This window comes from Echinops telfairi, unplaced genomic scaffold (genome assembly GCF_000313985.2).
Source record: "Echinops telfairi isolate 266 unplaced genomic scaffold, ASM31398v2 ScPeMD7_4;HRSCAF=17, whole genome shotgun sequence".
NCBI lineage: Eukaryota > Metazoa > Chordata > Mammalia > Afrosoricida > Tenrecidae > Echinops > Echinops telfairi.
Window position 1 is genome coordinate 46,835,549 of NW_022103900.1, and position 10,322 is coordinate 46,845,870.

General features: G+C 39.6%; 1 pseudogene; it reads left to right on the forward strand.

The window, feature by feature from the left end:
* Nucleotides 1-652, forward strand: part of LOC105978735 — a 22,469-nt pseudogene extending 21,817 nt beyond the window's left edge.
* The last annotated feature ends 9,670 nt before the right edge of the window (nucleotides 653-10,322 follow it).

Consider the following 10,322-nt stretch of genomic DNA (forward strand, 5'->3'; position numbering starts at 1 on the left):
TGTGTGTGTGTGTGTGTGTGTGTGTGTACATGTCCTCAGGGAGCCATGGAGAATTATCTGGCAGTCTCCTTGCTAAAGGCCCCATACCAATGTAGTCTGCAGTGGTAGGCCAGGGGCTGGGTCAAGAAGTGTGGGACTCACCAAGAGGAGAGCAGTGAACTGGTATTCACTGGGATCCCCAAAGGTAGTCTGAGGGTCTGTGCCCTGGAGAGCCCCAACTGGGAAAGAGGGCCAGCAGCTGACCTGCAGTCCCTTCTCCCAGCAGAGAGATACGAAAGATACGCAAACCTCCGTGCTTCCTTCCAAACAATGGCTGAATTCAGGACTATGTTTCAAGTGAGTGTGGAAAATGTTATTCATCTGGGCCAGAGGAAACCCACACCTCTCATTATCACAGAGAGAAGTCAGAGCTGTCCTGGTGACAACTCGGGGAACTGTCAGAGACAAGACACTTCCTTTGGTCTTAAAGGCAACTATCAAGCATCTCAGTGTGATGTAGAGGCCTCCCAACCAGTTCAGAGCGTCTCTAAGGACCTGTCCATAGAGGTCTACCCAGGGACCCACCCTGTCACTGTGGACGTGAATGACAACCAAGACTCATGTGGTGACAGTGGGTTCAGAACAGAGTGTGAACTTGGTCTTTCTCACATAATGCTGCTCATCCCCTGCGAGGCACACCATCTCTTTTGAGGTAGCCAGAAGGAAAACGCCGCTGTTATGATTCTCTTAATGTTTACACATTAATTCTGCTTTTAACGCGGACTGTCACAGTTCAGCCTTCTGGGATCAAGCATCTGTCTCTCTTAGTGCCTATTTTAAATCCCCGTCCACTTTTGTCTAAAAGTAATAATTTAATGATGCTGAGTCTTTTTTAGTGTTTTCTTTACAAGCAGAGGCTAATTATGATACTAAAGGCAGAGATGGCGAGATTGGGAAAAGATATATATGACCGATGATTTCAACTCACCAGCCTCCACAAGACAAGGATGAAATGTTTGTTATCTTAAAGCTTTACAGCCTCTGAAACCTCATAGAGGGTTGGAATTAACTGGATGGTAATTTATATATATAGACACATTGTATATTTCCCTATATATTAAACATGTATGAGTATAATTAACTAACATACATGTGCATATATACAATATATATTAGGATGTCAGACAGTATCCATACAAAATCACAAATGTATCAAAAAAAGAAGCTATTGTTTCTTAACATGTCTGCCATCTACCTCTATACACTTATTTCCACGGGGCACTAACGGGGTAATGGTTGCTGTGCTTTGCACTAACTGAAGCATCAGCAGTTTGAATGCCCCAGCCATACCAAGGGATCTCCATAGAGACCCTAATCTCGGACATGCCAGGGGAAAGTCCCGCACGGTCACACAGGGTCACTATGGGTTATAGTCAGAGCGCTTGCCGCGGAATTTTCATGTTGTCTTTTTTATATGCAAATTTAAATAAATGTTTTAATAAATGTAACTTAATGAAGGTAACTGGATAGAGGAGATTGTAACTTTCTTGTCATGACATTGATTGGGGAAGAATATCCATAAAGCAGTGATGCCCAGTGAAAGTGATTGAGTCTCCAAGCTATACCAGATGCTTGGGATCCCAACAAATGGGTGTGACCTCCCTTGCCTTTTTGGTTGTTTTGGGGAATCAATTTAACAGGAAATCTAAACATGAAGAGGAAGACACTACCATTTTCTTGGTTAAGATTTAAGTGCAAGAAATAAAGTGAAAACACCATTTTAAAATCAAGATACAGTTTCTACACAAGAAGGGAATGAGGATTGATTTTAGTGGAATTATGCCCATGGAAATAAAATAAACATTTTCTTCTAAATATAGATCATCTTTTTCTTTCTGTAATTTTTTTTACAAGATACATGCCATTATAGTCACCTTCTATTATTTTTCAAGGATTTGTTGCAAGACACTCCAGAGAATAATCAAACTGTGGTTCAAGAGACAGACATGCAGGTGCTCCCTCGCAGACCTTAAAAGAAGACTATAGAATCCCCAAACAAGTCTGATAGTATTAGTACCTAGACCAAAGTACCAGTGTCTAAGTCCACATTCCATTTCAAAGTGAATAACCCAGACTTCCTAAATGTACTGATGTCTCCCTGTAACCTGAAATGCAGGTATTTTACTATAGAGTGTTCCAGCCAACCAATTTACTCACTCCCAGTCAGAGGAAGAAGACGTTTTTATCTAGAAGATAAACCAGCAAAGAGACCACAGCAGTGCAAAACAGGTGGTCTTTGTGGTGTACCATTTGAAATCAAAATTCAGAGAATTTATATCTTTGGCTTTGTAAGTGACACTCCGGGGAATGGTTATAGATGTTTTACATTAATTTGGGTTTTGGAATAACCATGGGGAAAAAACTGTTAAGTATGAGTAAGCAAACACAATAATAATGTTCTTTAAGACTTAGGCCTGTCTCAGGATGTCTTTAGTAACTGTCTGGATAGCAGGGCCTAGCTTTTCATCAGCAGCATCTGGCCCATTTAGGTGGCATCTGCCCCCAGATGGTCTGCTTTTGAGCAACATAGTGAGTTATAAAATTCCAGAGAGACTACATTAACTAAAGCACCTTAGGCTAACTGCAATTCATGAGGGGTTTTGTTTTTAGAACTACATAAAGTCAAATAACTTGGGTTACACCACCGTGGAGTCCACACCCCACTCTCTTGAGGTGAACATGACATTGTCCTTTAAAGAGGCCTTTTCAGTCCTTCTCAGGCCTGGAGGAGGCATAGTTCAGAGCACAGCAGCAAGGGAATTTCTTTCAGCTGTGTAGTGGTTATTGGGCTGCTAACTGCAAGGTCAGCAGTTCAACACTACCAGCTGCTCCATGGGAGAAAGACAGTGCTTTCTCTTCCCACAGAGTAACAATCTCTGAAAACCCACAGGGCCTGTTCTAGATTGTCCCACAGGGCCACTCTGAGTTGGAATCTACTCGATGGCAGTGAGTTTGTAGTTTGGGCCTCTCTCTACACATCTTGGGGAAACTTAGAGTAGCTGGAATGAGCAGTGTCGGCCACACTGAGACAGATTGGGAAAATCAGGAAAGGGGAATGTTTCTGTAACATTTCCTATATTAGAAAAAGTGGGGAGGGTAGCCAAAACAAGAGCTCAGGCACTGTGGCAGTTAGATATTATGTCAATTAAGCACTCCGGTCAATGGTTGGAGTTCAATCTGTCAATGAAATCATAGATGGATGACAACTCCTAGGAGTCTGGCTTTTTGTGTAAGAGCAAGGTCAAACAGAGACCATCTCTCTGCCACTTTGCTTTCTTCCTCCGTCGGACTCCACTGGGTCTGTGTCTACCTCCAGGGACAGCTCCATGGGGCCTGTCCTCCCCGAAGACTTGTCAGTGCCTTTTCATGCATGCTTCTGCAGACCTTGGATCCACATGACATCACTCACTGGCCCGGGATCTCCCTGTTTCCCATGTCACCTTTTGGCATCATCAGCCAGCAGTTACATGAGTCTCAAGAGGGCCCACCTAACATTGAACGTATGCTTGGGCTGAAATAGCCTGGGGTGTCTTCTTGATGGAAACTGCTTCTTAATATAAAGTTCTTCCTTGTACAAAGGTAAGAGTCACTGGCTTGTTTCCCTAGACAGCCCAGACTAGCACAGGTGGGATGTTTGAATTAACCACAGACTGAAGAAGTCAAGTGAAGCATGGGAAGAGAGGCTACAAGCAACTGTGGGATGTAGGAGATAATAAGAGGCAGAGGGTAAAGGAAGGCTTACATATTTCTGCTTCGGCGTATATCAGATGCTTCTTAAAAATGGAAAATATGAATGTAAAGATAAGAATGATGATTGCAGGGCTCCCCAGGTGGACTAAACATCTGGTGACTCCCCTCTGCCTCTGGATGAGAGATGGGGAAGGCCTTGTAATCAGACACAGTACACTGCAGGGTGAATTAGGGGAATTGTAGTTAAGTCAAATGTGACACCCTATTACTGATCTCACGTTTGAATTGCTGCAGTTCTGAATATTCTCTTCTTAGTGATTAATCTAGGTTCTTGTTTGTTTCATTGTGTCATTACTGTTGGGCTGTTTGTATTGTGTCCTGATTCTTTTTAATCATTTTGTTGGGGGCTCATACAACGCTTATCACCGTCCATCCATCCATCCATCCATCCATCCATCCATCCATCCATCCATCCATTGATCCATCCAGTGTGTCAAGCACATTTGTACATTTATTGCCTTCATCATTTTCAAAACATTTTCTTTCTACTTGATATAAGCTATTCCTTTTTCATCTCCCTGTTATCCCCTCCCTCATTAACACTTGATTATTTATAAATTATTATTATGTTGTCATATCTTACACTGTCTGATGTCTCCCTGTACCCACTTTTCTGTTGTCCATCCCCCTAGGAGGGGGTTATAGATAGATCATTGTGATTAGTTCCCCTTTTCTACCCCCACCTTCCTGTTACCCTCCTGATACGACTACTTTCAATATTGGTCCTGCAGGGTTTATCTGTCCTGGATTCCCTGTGTTTCCAGCTCTTATCTGTACCCATATACATGCTCTGGTTTAGCCAGATTTGTAAGGTAGAATTGGGGTCATGATAGTGCGGGTAAGGAAGCATTCAAGAACTAGAGGAAAGTTTTGTGTTTCAACGGTGCTATACTGCACCCTGACTGGCTCCTTTCCTCCCTGCAACCCTTCTGTAAGGGCACGTCCAATTGCCTACAGATGGGGCTTTGGGACTCCATTCCACAGTTCCCTTCATTCACAATGATATGAATTTTTGTTCTGGGTCTTTGATGCCTGATACCTGATCCTATCAACACCTCATGATCACACAGGCTGGTATGCTTCTTCCATGTGAGTTTTGTTGCTTCTCAGCTAGATGGCCGCTTGTTTCTCTTCAAGCCTTTAAGCCTAATTTTGTATGATTTTCTGTATATGAAACCCAGATTAGGCAATCCTATAGAGACAAATAGATTCAAAAGGACATGGGCCGGTCTCAGGGGAGACTGGCAGGAAACGAGGAGCTAGCAACGATGAGTACAAAGAAGAAGAAATGTACTGGGATTAATTGTAATGATAGTAGTACAACTCTTATGAATTTGATTAAACTCTTGAAGTGTGTGCTATGTGGATTCTATATCACTGAAATTGTTAAAAGTAGACTAATTATTAAATTGAGAAAAGTAATAATGATTAATACATTTTAATCATTGAAATATTTCTATGAATGTAAATCTATACAGGAATATGGAGTCAATGCACATATTCAAATTATAGACCTTCAAAAGTTACTTGAATACATCTGTCTACTTGTTTTCACAATTTGAGGCTTTTCATTGACTTTCTTGTTTTTTAAAAGCAACTTAAATGTGAATTCTAATAGGATGTGCCCCACACATTTATCCACAACCTCCTGCCAACTCCTTCAATCTGCATATCTTTAGTAAGTGTGCTAAGATGACATTGGACTTTTTTTGAAAGCCAGAGAAAGGTTTCTGTGTCAGCTGGACATCAAAGTGGGAAGATGGGTGAGGCATGAGCTGAAATAGCCCACATGGGTTAATGAACAAGCAGAATATTTAAAAAGTAAATTCAAAAATTCTTCTAGATTGTATGATTCAATGCCAAATTTACTGCCACCAAGCTAATCCTGCCTCATAGTGACCCTCTGTGGGTTTCCAAGACTGTATCTGTTTATGGGGGTAGAAAGCCCAGTCTTTCTCTCAAATGAGGACATGAAATTTGCCAAGGATATGAACTCAAGAGGTTAAAGAAAAATATATAAGCTACCACAAGGTTAAAATTATTCCTGTCTCCTTATCAGAGAAAGCAGCAGGAGGACAGTGGCACGTAGACCACAGAGGACTTGCCATAGAAAGAGCTCTCAGTAGGGATTGCTAACAGAGGGAGGAATCAGCACTGACAGCTTCTTGCAGATAAAATGAAGAAAGAAAACTCAAACAGCAGAACCACTCAGTGTTATGCACAATATATCAACATCCTACCGGTTAATGCCTAGTGAGTAGTAATTGGCTAAGACAGAAAGACATTCTTAAAAAAAGTAAAATTCAATAGATGAAGAAGTATACGGCGCAAAGTAATTCTGCTTTCAAAACAACAAACTAACAGATCCAGATCTGAGTTATTCTTTCGGTCTTTGCAAATATTTGAAAGATATTTCTGAATCAATCAGGGTTTTTAATTTGAACCTGAGCCAAGAAAGAACAATAGTTGGCAGAAAACTGTGCTTGAAAAGGAGACTGGGGGATCAAGGACATGTGTGTGCTGGGGGAAAATACTATTGATGTACACAACAGGGATTTGAATATCAGAACAACTCTATCACACAGTACAATACAAGTAAAAATTGTTGCTATTATGGTTGCAATTCATAAATATTCAGATTTACATAAACCATATGCAAGCATGTCTCTGTGACGAGTGGATGATGGCAAGCACATTCTCTCAGCAATAAACTGATCTTCATCTCCTGACTGTGCGTTGAGAAATAAATGGATAAATGGAGGTCCAATCAGAACAGTAGTTTCTGAGGGGATCTTCAAGAACTGTTAAATTCAAGGTAGTAAGGTCAGCTCAGGAAGTTAAGTTTCTTTGGTTGGATTTTGGTGGGGGGAGTGGGAAGACTTAAAAGGGGTTAATTTTAATAGGTTTTCTCTCAGGATACAGGGTGAGCATGAGGACTTTCTATGATGAAATTTGAAGACACTTGAAAACTGCATCAATGCCTAAAAGGTCAAGGAATTTGTGCCAAGGAATTTTTCCCAGCAGAGTGATGCACCTGCTCATTCTTTGAGGATAACAAGGGCCGATCTGCAAGAATTTCATTAGAAAACCTTGTCCCATCCACTCTACAGCCTTGCTCTTGTCCCTCCAGATATCTTTTCATCCTTTGAACTTAAATCACATTTCAAAGGAACACAATTTGAGTCCCTCGGGATGCCAGAATTGCTGTTTTGATGTAGTGTCAATCGAAGAGCACAGGACTCTTCGGGGATGGTTAGAGAGAGACAACTGTGCCCTTCAGAGTCTATAAGCCGAGATGCAGCGTATGTCAGAAGCTTTCCATAGCGATAATTTGGGTTAATAAAATTTTCTATGATTCACAGCAATGTGTTTTTTATTTAACCTTTATAGAATAATGGTCCCTAAAAAGGTAGCTTGTATGTTGAGAAGTGACAGAATAATCGAATATATCGAGTGATTACTAACATGAAAGAATACTCACTCAGCTTACTGCCATCCAGACAATACTGACTCATAGTGACCCCCTGTGGGCTTCAGGGACTGTCACTGTTTAGGGGAGTAGAAAGGCAATCTTTCTCTCTAGGAGATCCTGGTGGTTTGGAACAGCTGACCATAAGGATTGCAGGCCAACACATAACCATTACACCACACATATGTTGATTAGGTATGCAATGTGTTAAGCACTCTCTATGCATGATTTTACCTAATCCTCAGGACAAACCTGTAAAATAGGCATTAAGTTATACTTATAGGGAAAACTTAAATAAATAAATCAAACCATGTCCAGAAGTAAAAATATTTTGCACAAGTACAAGATTAATATTAATAGCAATTTTAGTCCATTGTTATTAACCTATAAAACTTTTCTGTGGTTCCTTTTGCTAGACTCCAATCTCCGGGAGCCTTTTGACTAACAGTGTGTTAACCCTCTGTACCCGGCTACCTATCAGAAAATAGGCTAGGAAATTCCTGCTGGGAAAAGCTCGGTCATTAACTACCTTATGAAGCACAGCTTTAGTCCAGCACACATGGAGCTATCCAGAATTAAAGTCAACTGCATGACCACTGTATTTTGCTTTACTATTATTTACCAATAACTATTTTAAGAAGCCCTCATGTGTAAGGAAGCTTTAATCCCAATTCCATGAACTTTTTGAAGCTCCTTCATATTATCTTGAATTCTCATATCAATCATCTTAGGTGTCCCACTTTATCGAAAATTGGCTCAAGTTTAAAATCTAATTAGCAGATCCTGCTAATATGCTTAACTACCAGACTAGATGCTTTAATGAAATATTTGCTACCAGAGACACCCTCAAATCTCTGCATCCCACTGATTTTGTTAAATTTAATTCTCTTTCTATGAGTGTGAAGGAATTTTTATATTTTTAAAAAGGTGAAATCAAAAGTTATTAGTTATTATACTCAACACATTAATAACTTTCCAAGATATTATGAAAAGAATGAGTTGAAAAAAGAAGCAATTAATGTGTCTTTAGTTGATATCTCTCTTGAAGTTCAATATTAAATGCCACCACTGAATTTTTCAAAGGCTATTACTAATAATGTTAAAATTTTAAAGCAGACTTAAAAATATATAGAAACTCTTTTTCTTTAACACAATATTAACATGTCAATTTACATTTCTTATTAATATTTTCACCAGTCACCAAGAGCATAAGAAAAATAAGAAAAATCTGGTCATCCTTATATGAAATTCGATGCATCAAAATTAAAATGTGCCTTACTAGATACTTCTTAGCTTTGGGTAGTAAAGTAGGCTTTCTTTTTATAGATGATGTATAGACATATGTTTTCTATATTTTAAAAGAGTGAAAACATTATCCCATTTTCTGGACCTCTGAAGGAAGGCTTTTTTGCTTGTTTTTTGTATTTACTTGCATATGAACCCCAAATCTTAACTCATAGATATAGCTTGTCTCCCCTCCTTTTTAATTAGAGTGATATAAATATTCCACTGTTTGTAATAAGTAATGATATTTAAATTATTTTGGGGGAAATGAACTTACAACAACTATCAAGATGACTTTTAAATTCATGTATCAGATAAAAATATATATTCATATAAAAAAATCTAATCTATAGTTGGTAGTCCACAGCTGTCACTCATTAAACTTCACTGAGAGTCATCATATCATACCTTGTTTTATTTTTTGTTAGCTGCCTTGGAATCGATTCTAACACACAGCAGCCCCATGTGTATAGAGTGGTATCATGCTCCGCAGGGTTGTCAAAGCTATGATCTTTCAGAAGCACAATGCGGTCTTTCTTCTGAGGTTCCTATTTAGGATAGTAGTTCACTTCTAGTCATTTGTACTCCTCAAGGAACCAGAACTAGATGCTCGCTTGTGGCGGTTACATAACTTGGTGTCAACTTGAAGTGTAGGGGTGGAGTCTAGCCTGTCAATCAGGCCACAGTCTGATGGTGCCTCCGTATGGGTGCGACCTCCTCATAAGGAGGGTCCTGAGAGTCTCCCCCTCTCTGCCTACATGTTTTTGCCAGTACTGAGAGCTGCGCAAGCACTGTGATGGCATTTGATTCACAAGACTTTTCACCCACCAGCGTGTGATCTTTCTGCATTTTGGATCATTGCTCTTGGGTCCATGAGTCGGAAGAGTATGGCCTAGTATTGGACTGAAGGACTTGATCTGGACTGGGCTGGGATGTTTTCCTGGTCTATGACTACTTCTTGATATAAGCTCTCTCTTACACATATACGAGTGTCACTGCACTTGTTTCTCTAGTCAACCCGGCCTAAAACATGACTATTCCCCAATCTTACTGAAATCTGAATGAAAATATCCTAAGTTCCGGGTATTATGATAAAGATGTGAGAAAACTATAGAGCAGTTCCTGGATACTGGGTGCTCATAGTACACTGGAGAGATGAGTTTTTATGCAACTAATTATAGGATAGGTTACCTTGAAAATATAACTTAAAAACTTGCACTGAAATAATTTACAATTGTATAATTAACTTGATTCATTTTAAAGGTATATTTTTTTGCAAGTGGAAGCCATATGCTATGTCTGAGGAGAGGAACAAAATAATGTCTGCAGGGGAATTAGAGTTTAGATTAACATACTGAATGCAGTTCCTATTTTTAATTATAGTAAAAAAGAAATACTATGAACTAAGAGGTTTGCAAGAGATAAAGGCAAGGACTTCAAGACCTTACAAACATTAGAATGTCTTCAGACATTACAAGATAAATGGTACCCATAATAAACTTTACTTGGTTTTTCATTTTTGTTATACATTGTGGCATAGGAGTTACCACTTGGTCTGATAACTGCAAGGCTAGCAGTTTGAAAACACCAGGGGTATCTTTCAGGGGGGAAAAAGCCTAGTAAATTCCTTATGGAAAAAAATCTATCATTAAATATGTTATGAAGTACAGTTTTAGATGGGTTTTTCTCCTCCCATAAAGAGTTCCAATCTCCTAAAATCACAGGGGGGACATTCTACCCTGTCCTGTAGAGTCACAGTGAGTCAGTATTGACTCAATGG